The following is a 10718-nucleotide window of genomic DNA, read 5'->3' on the forward strand; positions in this document are numbered from 1 at the left end:
CTTGAGCCCAGGAATTGGAGGTTGCTGTGAGCTATGATGCCACAGCACTCTACCCAGGGGGACAGCTTGAGGCTCTGTCTCAAAAAAATAAATAAATAAATATAAAAAAATAAATTGGCCATAAACATTAAGGGTTTATCTTTGGACTCTCAATTCTACTCTCAATAGATATATCATGTCTAACCCTATGCCATTCCCATGCTATCTAAATTACTGTAGCTCTGTAGTAAGTTTTCAAACTGGGAAGTATAAGTCCTCCAATTTTATTCCTTTTCAACTATTTTAGCTATTCTGAGTTCTTTGCATATCCATATGAATTTCAGGATCAGCTTACCAATTTCCACCCCTCAAAAGCTGGAATGTTGATAGGGATTGGACTGCTTCTGCAGATCAGTTTGAAGAATGTTACCATCTTAACAATGCATGAACATGTGAAACAAAAATCAATCTGAGCCTCTATTTACTGATAATTTGAGACTAAAACATTCCAATTTCCTTATGTCTTACCACTTACTTAGTACACTGAAGACTCTTGATTTTGAGGACCCCTCCAAAAATAAGAAGTAATACACTAAAATGGCACTGATTACAAAGTCATAGAGTATCTTTTGCATTGCAAAAATTTCTAAAACAGCGAGCACTCTAGAGACTCAGCCGAGCGCAGCTAGGGCTGAGAGACATAGCAAGGCCCTGAGATCTACCATACCCCACTGGGCTTGGCTCATTCTGTCTCAGTAAAGGAAGAGGCAGAATAACCATGATTCATTTTTCTATCACAAATGCCTCAAATATGATAAAATAAAAGTGTTCAGAAGTTGTACCTTTTTAAACATAAATTTGCCACAAATCATTCCTAAGACAAATAAATCTTTGTATCAGCAACCAAGTAGAGAACCAGGAATTTTATATAAAAATAGGCTTGTAAGTGGCAGTCGGGTCAGAAGACAAAAAACAATCATAAGTCATGACTGTTTAAATGTGTTTATTTACGGTGGCGCCTGTGGCTCAGTGAGTAGGGTGCCGGCCCCATATACCGAGGGTGGTGGGTTCAAACCCAGCCCCGGCCAAACTGCAACAAAAAAATACCTGGGTGTTGTGGCGGGCGCCTGTAGTCCCAGCTACTCGGGAGGCAAGAGAATCATCTAAGCCCAGGTGTTGGAGGTTGCTGTGAGCTGTGATGTCAAAGCACTCTACTGAGGGCGATAAAGTAAAGTAAGACTCTGTCTCCCCCCCCAAAAAAAAAAAATAATAAATGTGTTTATTTAGAGAAGATTTGGAGAAGGTGATGGAGATTATAGAGGACTAAAAGCCCTCCTTGGGTCGGTTACTACACTAGGCTACAATAAAGGCAAAGGATAGCATAATTTTATATTGTGACATATACAAACCATATAATTAACATTACGAAAGAAGACAAAAAGATAACCAAAGGCAGTCTAAACCCTACCATCAACTCTGACTCCTTCAAACAGCAAAGCTGCTACTCTCAATTAAATACCTACTGTGTGTCAGGCAATGCTCTTTACATACAGAACTCTATCCTAATTTCTTTTTTTTTTTTTTTTTTTGAGACGGAGCCTCAAGCTATCCCCCCGGGTAGAGTGCCATGGCATCACGCTCACAGCAACCTCCAACTCCTGGGCTCAAGTGAGTCTCCTGCCTCAGCCTCCCAAGTAGCTGCGACTACAGGCGTCCGCCACAACGCCCGGACATTTTTTGGTTGCAGCCATCATTGTTGTTTGGCGGGCCCAGGCTGGGGATTCGAACCCGCCACCTTAGGTATATGTGGCTGGTGCCCTAGCCACTTGAGCCACAGGCGCCGAGCCTATCCTCTCTAATTTCTACCTGAAAGAAGGTAGGAATTATTACCCCTGTTTTATAGAAGAGAAGACTGACACTTACAGAGATGAAGTAACATGTCCAAATTTTCACAGCTAACAAGTAGCAGAGATGGGATTCGAAACCAGGCCTCTTTGATTCCTTAACTGATGCTTTTTCCACCAATCCAATGGCTTTCCAGTTTCCCAACATTCCTATCTATGATTAACCCCAAGGCCTTCAAGAAGCAAAAGACCCAAAGGGGCAGTTAAGAGCTGAATACCCCCTAACTCTATTCTGAGTAGAACTGGGTTTCCTAGACCAATTAGAGCAAAAAAAGGGGGGGCTGCAAGGGTAGAAAGAGTAAAGACAAAGATGGACATCAGCAAAGAAGTGTGTAAGAGAGTTTACCTTACAGCTAAAAATCAAACATTCGTAACTGCCAAGTCGTGGAAGCAACCTAAGTGTCCACCAGGGTATATGTATACCATGGAATATTATGGAGCCAGTAAAAAAGATGGAGACTTTACATCTTTTACATTTACCTGGATGGAGTTGAAATACATTCTTCTTAGTAAAGTATCACAAGAACGGAAAGATGAATATCCAATATACTCCATATCAATATATAAACAATTACATGTTCCTAAGAACAATAAAAAAACTATTATAGTCCAGTTTGGGAGTAAAGGGAAGTTGGAGGGAGTAGAGCGAAGGAGGTATGGCAAAAGGAAGGAGGGCAGGAGGCGGGATCTCATCTAATATGCACCCTGTGAGGGTGTATAACATGCCCTCTGGGTGAGGGGCTCTCCTACAAATGGAAATTTACCCTGGAAGTGAGAACAATGTAACCTAAATGTTGTACCCGCTTATTAATTTGAATAAAGTTAAAAAAAAAAACAAACCGAATAAGGGCAGGCAGCCTTGGCCAACAAAGGTAAGATGACTTCAGTCGAAACTACATATAGCTTTTGGCTCGGCGCCTATAGCTCAACCGGCTAAGGCACCAGCCATGTACACCTAAGGTGGCGGGTTCGAATCCCCAGCCCGGACCCGCCGAACAACAATGACGGCTGCAACCAAAAAATAGCCAGGCGTTGTGGCGGGCGCCTGTGGTCCTAGCTACTTAGGAGGCAGAGGCAGGAGACTCGCTTGAGCCCAGGAGTTGGAGGTTGCTGTGAGCTATAAGGCCACGGCACTCTACCCAGGGTGACAGCTTGAGGCTCTGTCTCCAAAAAAAAAAAAGAAACTACATATAGCTTTTTTCCCTGATGATATCCATTTCTCCCCTATAAGCAGAAGTTAAAATATCACTTAATCACTGTTTAATCATTCTCTATAAGTTCACTGCAGTTTAACTCCTTATTTTTCTGGCTGTTTCCTGCATGCTTCGAAAAAACCCTAGAAAGCAATGAAAGAGACCATCGAGAGGTGGTTAAAGCTGACAAGAAAGCAGAAAATGTTCAATAAGCCTAAGTCTCCAAAACTACTTCATCAGTAGGAAGTTTTATACTAAGGTCACAAGCCACCTGTTCCCTTGGTTTTCCAATCTGGCACCTAATTCATGCCATGGCCATGCCTCATGAAGGGATTTCAGGAGTGACATGCCAGACCAGAATTTCACTCCTGGGGGTCAGAACTTTAAGACTGCTGGAATGTGCCTAGTAAAGACATGGGGTGTCTGGACAGCTGAAAGCCTCCACGGGGGAATTTGGTATGAACAACTGCTTTCCCGCAACCCTGGGTTATGAATTTAAAAATAAATCTCAGTGAGCCTCATGCCTTAAGAATCATTTGGGAAAGAACTTTGCTGAATCCAGCAACTATGTGTCCCACTGGGGTGAACCACAGAGAAGGGAAAAGAGAAATACTCTTCCTATCCCTCTCAAAGAACATAATAGGACAGAAAGACAAGGAGAACCCCAAATTGGCTTCCTCAAGAGCAAAGGCATATATAAATACCAGATATCTCTGTTTCTTGTATTTTCAGATTTCAGAAAGGGTATTAATACATGTATGTCATCTGTGTGGAGACTGTGTTCAGTATGTAAAAATATTTTTAAAAAGAAAAACTACAGGCTCAGTGGCTAGGGTGCTAGCCACATACACCAAGGCTGGCAGGTTCAAACCCAGCCCTGGCCTGCTAATCAACAATGACAACTACAACAAAAACTAGCCAGGTATTGTGGTGCCAGCTACTAGGGGCTGAGGCAAGAGAATCACTCAAGCCCAGGAGTTTAAGGTTGCTGTGAGTTGTGCTGCCACGGCACTCTACCAAGGGTGACATAGTGAGACTCTGTCTCAAAAAAGAAAAAAAACCCTACAATGTAAATGTCTAGTCCCAGCTACCTGGGGCTGAGGCAAGAGAATCAATCACTCAAGCCCAAGAGTTTGAGGTTGCTGTGAGTTGTGCTGCCACGGCACTCTACCAAGGGCGACATAGTGAGACTCTGTCTCAAAAAAGAAAAAGAAAAAGAAAAACTACAATGTAAATGTCAAGTAGTACACTAGCTGGACTTCATGGACTCCCTGTCTTACTAAGGAGAGGGATACATAACCTCATGGTCCTCTCCTGGAATTTGTAAATAGAAGGCAGTGGGGAATAAATGTTTCCCTGACAGCCTAGGTTCTATGGAAATCCCCTTCTCAGTGATCCCATTTCTCACTTCATTGAAATAACTACCACCCCGATTCTTGGAAATTGCCATTTTGCTTAGTTCAATGGAGAGCTTTATTGCCATGGCAGAGCAGCTTTTCTTTGGAGCCAAATAGCTACAGGGTTTCAGCATTATGTTCACCCAAATGATTCTTAAGATTCAAGAGTCACTGAGAACGGCCTAAGGGCACTTCAGAAGGGGATGGCTCTCCCATTCACTACAGCTACTGGTAGAGATAGCAAAGTAAACAGTACACAGAGCAAAACTGAGGTGTTTCCACAAAGTCACCTCTTGTGCTGATGGTTATACTACCACTGCCAATTAGAAACTAGGCATGGGGGCTGGGCATGATGGTTCACACTTGTACTTGTACTCTGCAAGGCGAAGGCAGGAGAATCCTTCAAGCTCAGGAGTTTAAGACCAGCCTAAGCAAATCAAGACTTTGCTTCAACTAAAAATAGAAAAATTAGCAGGGTGTGGTAACAAGTACCTGTAGTCCAGCTACTTGGGAGGCTGACGCATGAGACTTAAACTTCTGCTTAAGCCGACAAGTTTGAGGTTGCTATGAGCTAGGCTAACATCATGGCACCCCAGCCTGGGCAACAGAGTAAGATACTATCTTTAAAAGGGGAGGGAAAGAAAGAAGGGAGGGAGAGAAGGAGGGAAAGAAGAAGGGAGGAAGGAAGGGACTGTAATCCTACCTCCTTCAATGAATATAAACACCCCATTACCACCACCACTCTCTCCATTAGCAATAAAAATATTGTAAATGATACATAGAGCAGCTCCTGGAGCTCTCTCTGATGGTCCCTTTCTGAACAGCAAAATGATGACAGCCAGGTACTGATGCAGATATATGCACATTAGGAATCAAGCTGGAAACCTCCTGCCGTAGAAATACTAGTTAGGGGCTCGGTGCCTGTAGCTCAAGCAGCTTAGGTACCAGCCACATAAACCGGAGCTGGCAGGTTCGAATCCAGCCCAGGCCTGCCAAACAATGACAACTACAACCAAAAAATAGGCGTGCGCCTGTAGACCTAGCTACTTAGGGAGGCTGAGGCAAAAGAATCACTTATGCCTAGGAGTTGGAGGTTGCTATGAGCTGTGATGCCACAGCACTCTACTGAGGGCAACAAAGCAAGACTGTCTCAAAAAAAAAAAAAGAAAAGAAAGAAAGAAAGAAAGAAATACTAGTTAGTTGGCCAGCAAATTGTTAGGTGGTCCAACATCCTGAGGCACCACAAATAAATCATGCCTATTAAAGCTGTTTTGTAGAAGCATTTCAACTGTTGATATTTTTGTTGCTGTTCTTGTTAGTTTTGTGGGGGTTTTACGGGGCAAACAAGAAAAATATAGTTTTCTTCCTTAGGATTAAAAAAGCAAGGACAATGTGATGTTTTACACAAACAAAGGCTAAAGAAGCTGGACAACACTTAAGGAACAGGCAAGGCTGCAAAGAGTCACATGCCTCTCCCAGCTAGAAGGTCCTGTGTATGCCCGAAAACACAGACCTGCTGAGTCGTTTTGACTCACATGCAACAAGGGCTACCTTTTGCAAATCATTTTTCTTCTTAGTTATATTTTCCCTGATATCCCCACTGCTCAAAGGGGAGATTTTAAAAAGAAAACATATGAGGGCCAAGCACGGTGTCTGTAATCCCAACACTCTAGGAGGCCGAGGCAGGTGCATAGCCTGAGCTCACAGGTTGGAGACCAGCCTGAGCCAGAGGGAGACTTTGTCTCTAAAAATAGCCAAACATTGTGGCAGGCGCCTGTAGTCCCGGCTACTCAGGAGGCTGAGGCAAGAGTTTGAGCCTAAGAGTTTAAGGTTGCTGTGGGCTATAATGCCATAGCACTCTCCTGAGGGCCACAGAGGGGGGCTCTGACTCAAAATAAATAAATAAAATAAAAATAAAACATATGGAAAATTATTTCGTTTAATGCTTACCAATAGCTCCTAGAAGTAAGTACAGGAAAGGCCAGGTGTGGTGTCTCACACCTATAATCCTGGTACAATGGGAGCTGAGGCAGGCGGATAGCTTGAGCTCAAGAGTTCAATACCAGCCTGAGCTAGGGTGAAACCTCATCTCTACTAAAAACAGAAAAACTGAGCAGGCATCAAGGAGGTGCCTGTAGTTCTAGCTACTTGGAAGGATAGGCAAGAGGATTGCTTTAGCCCGAGAGTATGAAGTTATTGTGATCTATGATGTTGCCACCACACTCTATCCAGGGTAACAAAGCTCCAAAAAAAAAAAAAAAAAAGGAAGAAGAAGAAGAAAGAAAGAAAAAAAGAGGAAAAAGAAAAAGAAAAAGGGAAGAAAGGGCATTAAAAACTCCATTCTGTTTCTGGCTATATCTTTCACTAAGTATAACTGGCCTTTGATCCCTGAGAAACACCACCTACCCTATTCCAGAACCAAACTATCATTTGTGCCTTGTATTTTGGAATTTTCTCAAGGTCTCAGTGAATAACAGCTCTATCTCCTCCAGTTCTGTGACCAAATCAGGACATGAGAAATCATAGCCTCACTGAAGATATCTCTTCAGATATGTATAGTAACTCCTTTTCTCCTGCTAAATCAGGGAATTGTGAACCCCTTGAAAGGAGGGATTATGTCTATTCCCAATACCCAATCCTGTGCCTTACAAAGAGCGGAATTCATTAAATGTATGTTAACTTTAACTACCTCTGCCTTCTAGTTAATTCCCTACACTAATCATCACCATCCTAGAACTATGGCAACCAATCTCTCTTTTCTCAAACCCTAAGCCAGTGACAGCAACATAGCTCCTGGAAGTTACAACATAGCTCTAGGTCTCTATACCAAAACTGGAACAATACAGAGAAGATTAGCACGGCCCCTGCACAAGGATGACATGCAAATTCGTGAAGCATGCCATACTTTTGGCTCAGCACCCATAGCTCAGTGGGTAGGATACTGGCCGGTTCAAATCCAGCCAGGGCCTGCTAAACAACAACTACGACAACAACAAGCTAGGTGTCGTTGTGGAGGGCGTTTATACTCCTACCTACTGGGGAGGCTAAGGCAAGAGAATTGGTTAAGCTATGACGCCACAGCACTCTGCTGAGGGTGACAAAGTGAGACTTTTTCCAAAAAAAAAAAAAGACTTCATTTCTAACTGACCTAACACAAGTAAAAATTTTCTACCAAAAAATAACCTAAAAGAGTAAGAAAAAGGAAAGAAAGGGCCTTAGATGCAAAGGGTGAGAATCATCAGTTAGTAGAGGATCTGAGAGAAGGAAAAGTAGAAGCTATGACTACAGAATTTAAATGAAGAGGACTATTAAAAATCTTCCTCTCTCACTCTCAATCTCCCTTTAAAGAATTCTGAACACTGAAAATAATTAAGAAATGGAACAGGCAGACACGCAAATCACAGTTCTGGGTAAGAGAAGAATTGCTGAGTGCTATAAAGTGGACTTAGAAGAATAAACTAAAGATTTTTAAAAGGGAAAAAGAAATAAGAAAAACAGAAACCAGAAAAGAAAGATATAGTAGAATCAACTCACACACACACACACCTATGCAAACTTGACCGCGCGAGAAAACAACTTAAACAGTACAGAGATTCACTTACAATTCCACTCAATGAGGTTTTATGCCAAGGTGTGATTATACCAGGGTGAACACAAAAGAGGACTTGAGTCTGAGACTCCAGCGAGTTTCTGTTCTCAGGAGCCTCTTCACATTCTGAGCACCCTGTACACTGAATATGATTCTATTATAGTTTTTGAGAATACTTATTTTTTATAATGTCTCTAAAAGCCAACTATTTTATATGGTATTCTAACTCTGTCCTAGCATTTAAAAAAAAAAAAACATGTTTATATACTTTGATTTCTGGGTAAAGACTTTTTTATTTGAGACAAAGTTTCACTATGTCACCCTTGGTGGAGTGCTATGGCGTCATACCTCACAGCAACCTCAAACTCTTGGGCTTACTTGATTCTCTTCTCAGCCTCCCAAGTAACTGGGACTACAGGCGCCGACCACAATGCCTGGCTATTTTTTTGTTGCAGTTGTCATTGTTGTTTAGCTGGCCTACGGTGGTTTCGAACCAGCCAGCCTGGGTGTATGTGGCTAGCACCACTGTGCTACATGAGCCGAGCCTAAAGACTTTTTCTTTTCTTTTTTCTTTTTTTTGAGATACAGTCTAACTCTGTCATCCTGGGTAAAGTGTTGGGGTGTCACAGCAACCTCAAACTCACAAGTGATCCTCTTGCCTCAGCTTCCCAGGTAGCTAGGACTATAGGTGCCTGCCATAAAGCCTGCTATTTTTTAGAGATGGGGTCTTGCTCTTGTTCAGGTTGGTCTTGAACTCCTGAGCTCAAGCAATCTACCCACCTTGGCCTCCCAAAGTATTAGGATTACAGATGTGAGCCACCATGCCTGGCCCACTTAAAGATATTTTTCAGTGATAATTTTGGTTATTTAGAATTTTTACTTTATGTGCAAACTTTGTTAACTTAATCCTCATAGAAGGTAAAATGAGACTTTACCCTATAGGACAGAACGGGGTGGGGGTGGGAGAAAGTTAGAAAGGCAGACAAGAAAGTGCTTCCTAAAAGCTAAAGACAATACAGTAAAGGGCAAAAAAGAGACAAACCCCAAATTTCTGTGCCACTTCCATAGCCATTCCCAGCAATTTGGAAAGAAGGTGACAGCTTATAAAACTGTCCAGAGGTTTGGGGCAGGTCATTCCACACATCCCTTACTTATGGCCAGGGAAACGAAGTAGCCAGTATGCCAAAACTCTGGCATAAAGAGAAAGGTTAAGTAACTTGCTCCCAATTAATGACTCTTCTGACTTGGTAGTAAAGTCCCTGGGACCAGACCTGCCCTAAGGATGCCTCCTTTTCCTACCAGGATGCCTCCTGCTTCTCTTACTGCTAGAGGACAAGGGGACTCTTCTCTATAGCTTGGTTTGGGCTCTCCTGAGGCACAAGAAGCACTACTGTCCTCAGACAAAGACTGAGAAAGTAGGCAGTGTTCTGGAGTCATGACCCACCCCCACCCTGCTTTTGCCAAAGAGAAACTTCCTCAATAATGAAATTGATTCCCTTGCTGAGACTCAACTAAGAAGACACAGGGTCTCTAAGATGTGACCACATGGAGAACAAACGTTTCCCTTTGCCTCTGACTAATAAAACAATCATGCCTAATGGGAATGTTTGCCTCCTTTTCATTCTAGGAAAACAAAGGGCTAACTTTGCTAACCCTAAAAAGTCACGTTTAGAATTCATAATCAGAAAAATAAAGCTATACTCAGCCATTTGCCATAGAGAGTAGTAGTAATATTTACTGGGAGGAGTACTTACTATGTGCCAAGCAATGTGCTAAATACTTTTTCACAAATCAACTCACTCAATTCTCATAACCCTACAAAAAAAGGTACTATTATAATCTTCATTTTATAGATGCAAAACTCTGGCATAAAGAGAAAGGTTAAGTAACTTGCCCCAAATCACATTAAGTGACAGACTAGGATTCAAGGTCAGATTAGTAGTGCAGGTCCTTTAGGAGTTACTATTTTGGGTGGATTTCATAAGAGTGGAAGAAAGAAAGGCTAGTAAAAGCAATAACAAAAAAAGGGACAGATTTTTGTTGTTGCTCACCTCTGCACAAAGATGTAGCAAAACAAGATTAAGCCTTTCCTAGTTCAATTTAACTATCTTTCCTTCTCCCAGACCCCTCAGACATAGCACCTTCAGAGGCTCTGGAGTCTTCCCACAGCAGCTTAAGGAAAAGGGGGGAAAAAAATGAAAGGCCTTAATCAAAAGCCCTTTTCTTCTAGCAAACAAAAGGCCTTGGTATTTCCACAGACAGACTAGTTATTCTTAACTCTAACCAAGGATTCTTTGGCAGAGAAAGAAATATGAAAATGTTAGGCTTGTGGGAATGGCCTGTGCTTTGGGCTTTTGTGTCCCACTCAGTAAAGTCAGCCCACTGAAAAACAAACACAGCCCTAACCCCTCAGTAACTCTAGGTTGTCAGTTAACTCAAGGGGAGAGGAGGCTCGGCACCTGTGGCTCAAGCGGCTAAGGCGCCGGCCACATACACCTAAGGTGGCGGGTTCAAATCCCCAGCCCGGGCCCGCCGAACAACAATGATGGCTGCAACCAAAAAAAAAAATGGCCGGGCGTTGTAGCGGGCGCCTGTAGTCCCAGCTACTTGGGAGGCTGAGGCAGGAGACTCGCTTGAGCCCAGGAGTTGGAGGTTG

General features: G+C 42.7%; 1 protein-coding gene and 1 non-coding gene across 7 annotated transcripts in view; one reads left to right on the forward strand and one right to left on the reverse strand.

Annotated features, from left to right (window-relative positions):
- LOC100961574 (microtubule-actin cross-linking factor 1) overlaps positions 1-10718 on the reverse strand; it is a 363479-nt gene that overhangs the window by 277983 nt on the left and 74778 nt on the right. The window lies entirely within an intron of this gene.
- On the forward strand, positions 7281-7382 carry LOC111728212. Its single transcript, XR_002775586.1, has one exon. It is a non-coding gene; the product is annotated as a U6 spliceosomal RNA (small nuclear RNA).

The sequence above is a fragment of the Otolemur garnettii genome, unplaced genomic scaffold, assembly GCF_000181295.1.
Source record: "Otolemur garnettii isolate 467f Iridium unplaced genomic scaffold, OtoGar3 scaffold00144, whole genome shotgun sequence".
In the NCBI taxonomy this organism is placed as follows: Eukaryota; Metazoa; Chordata; class Mammalia; order Primates; family Galagidae; genus Otolemur; species Otolemur garnettii.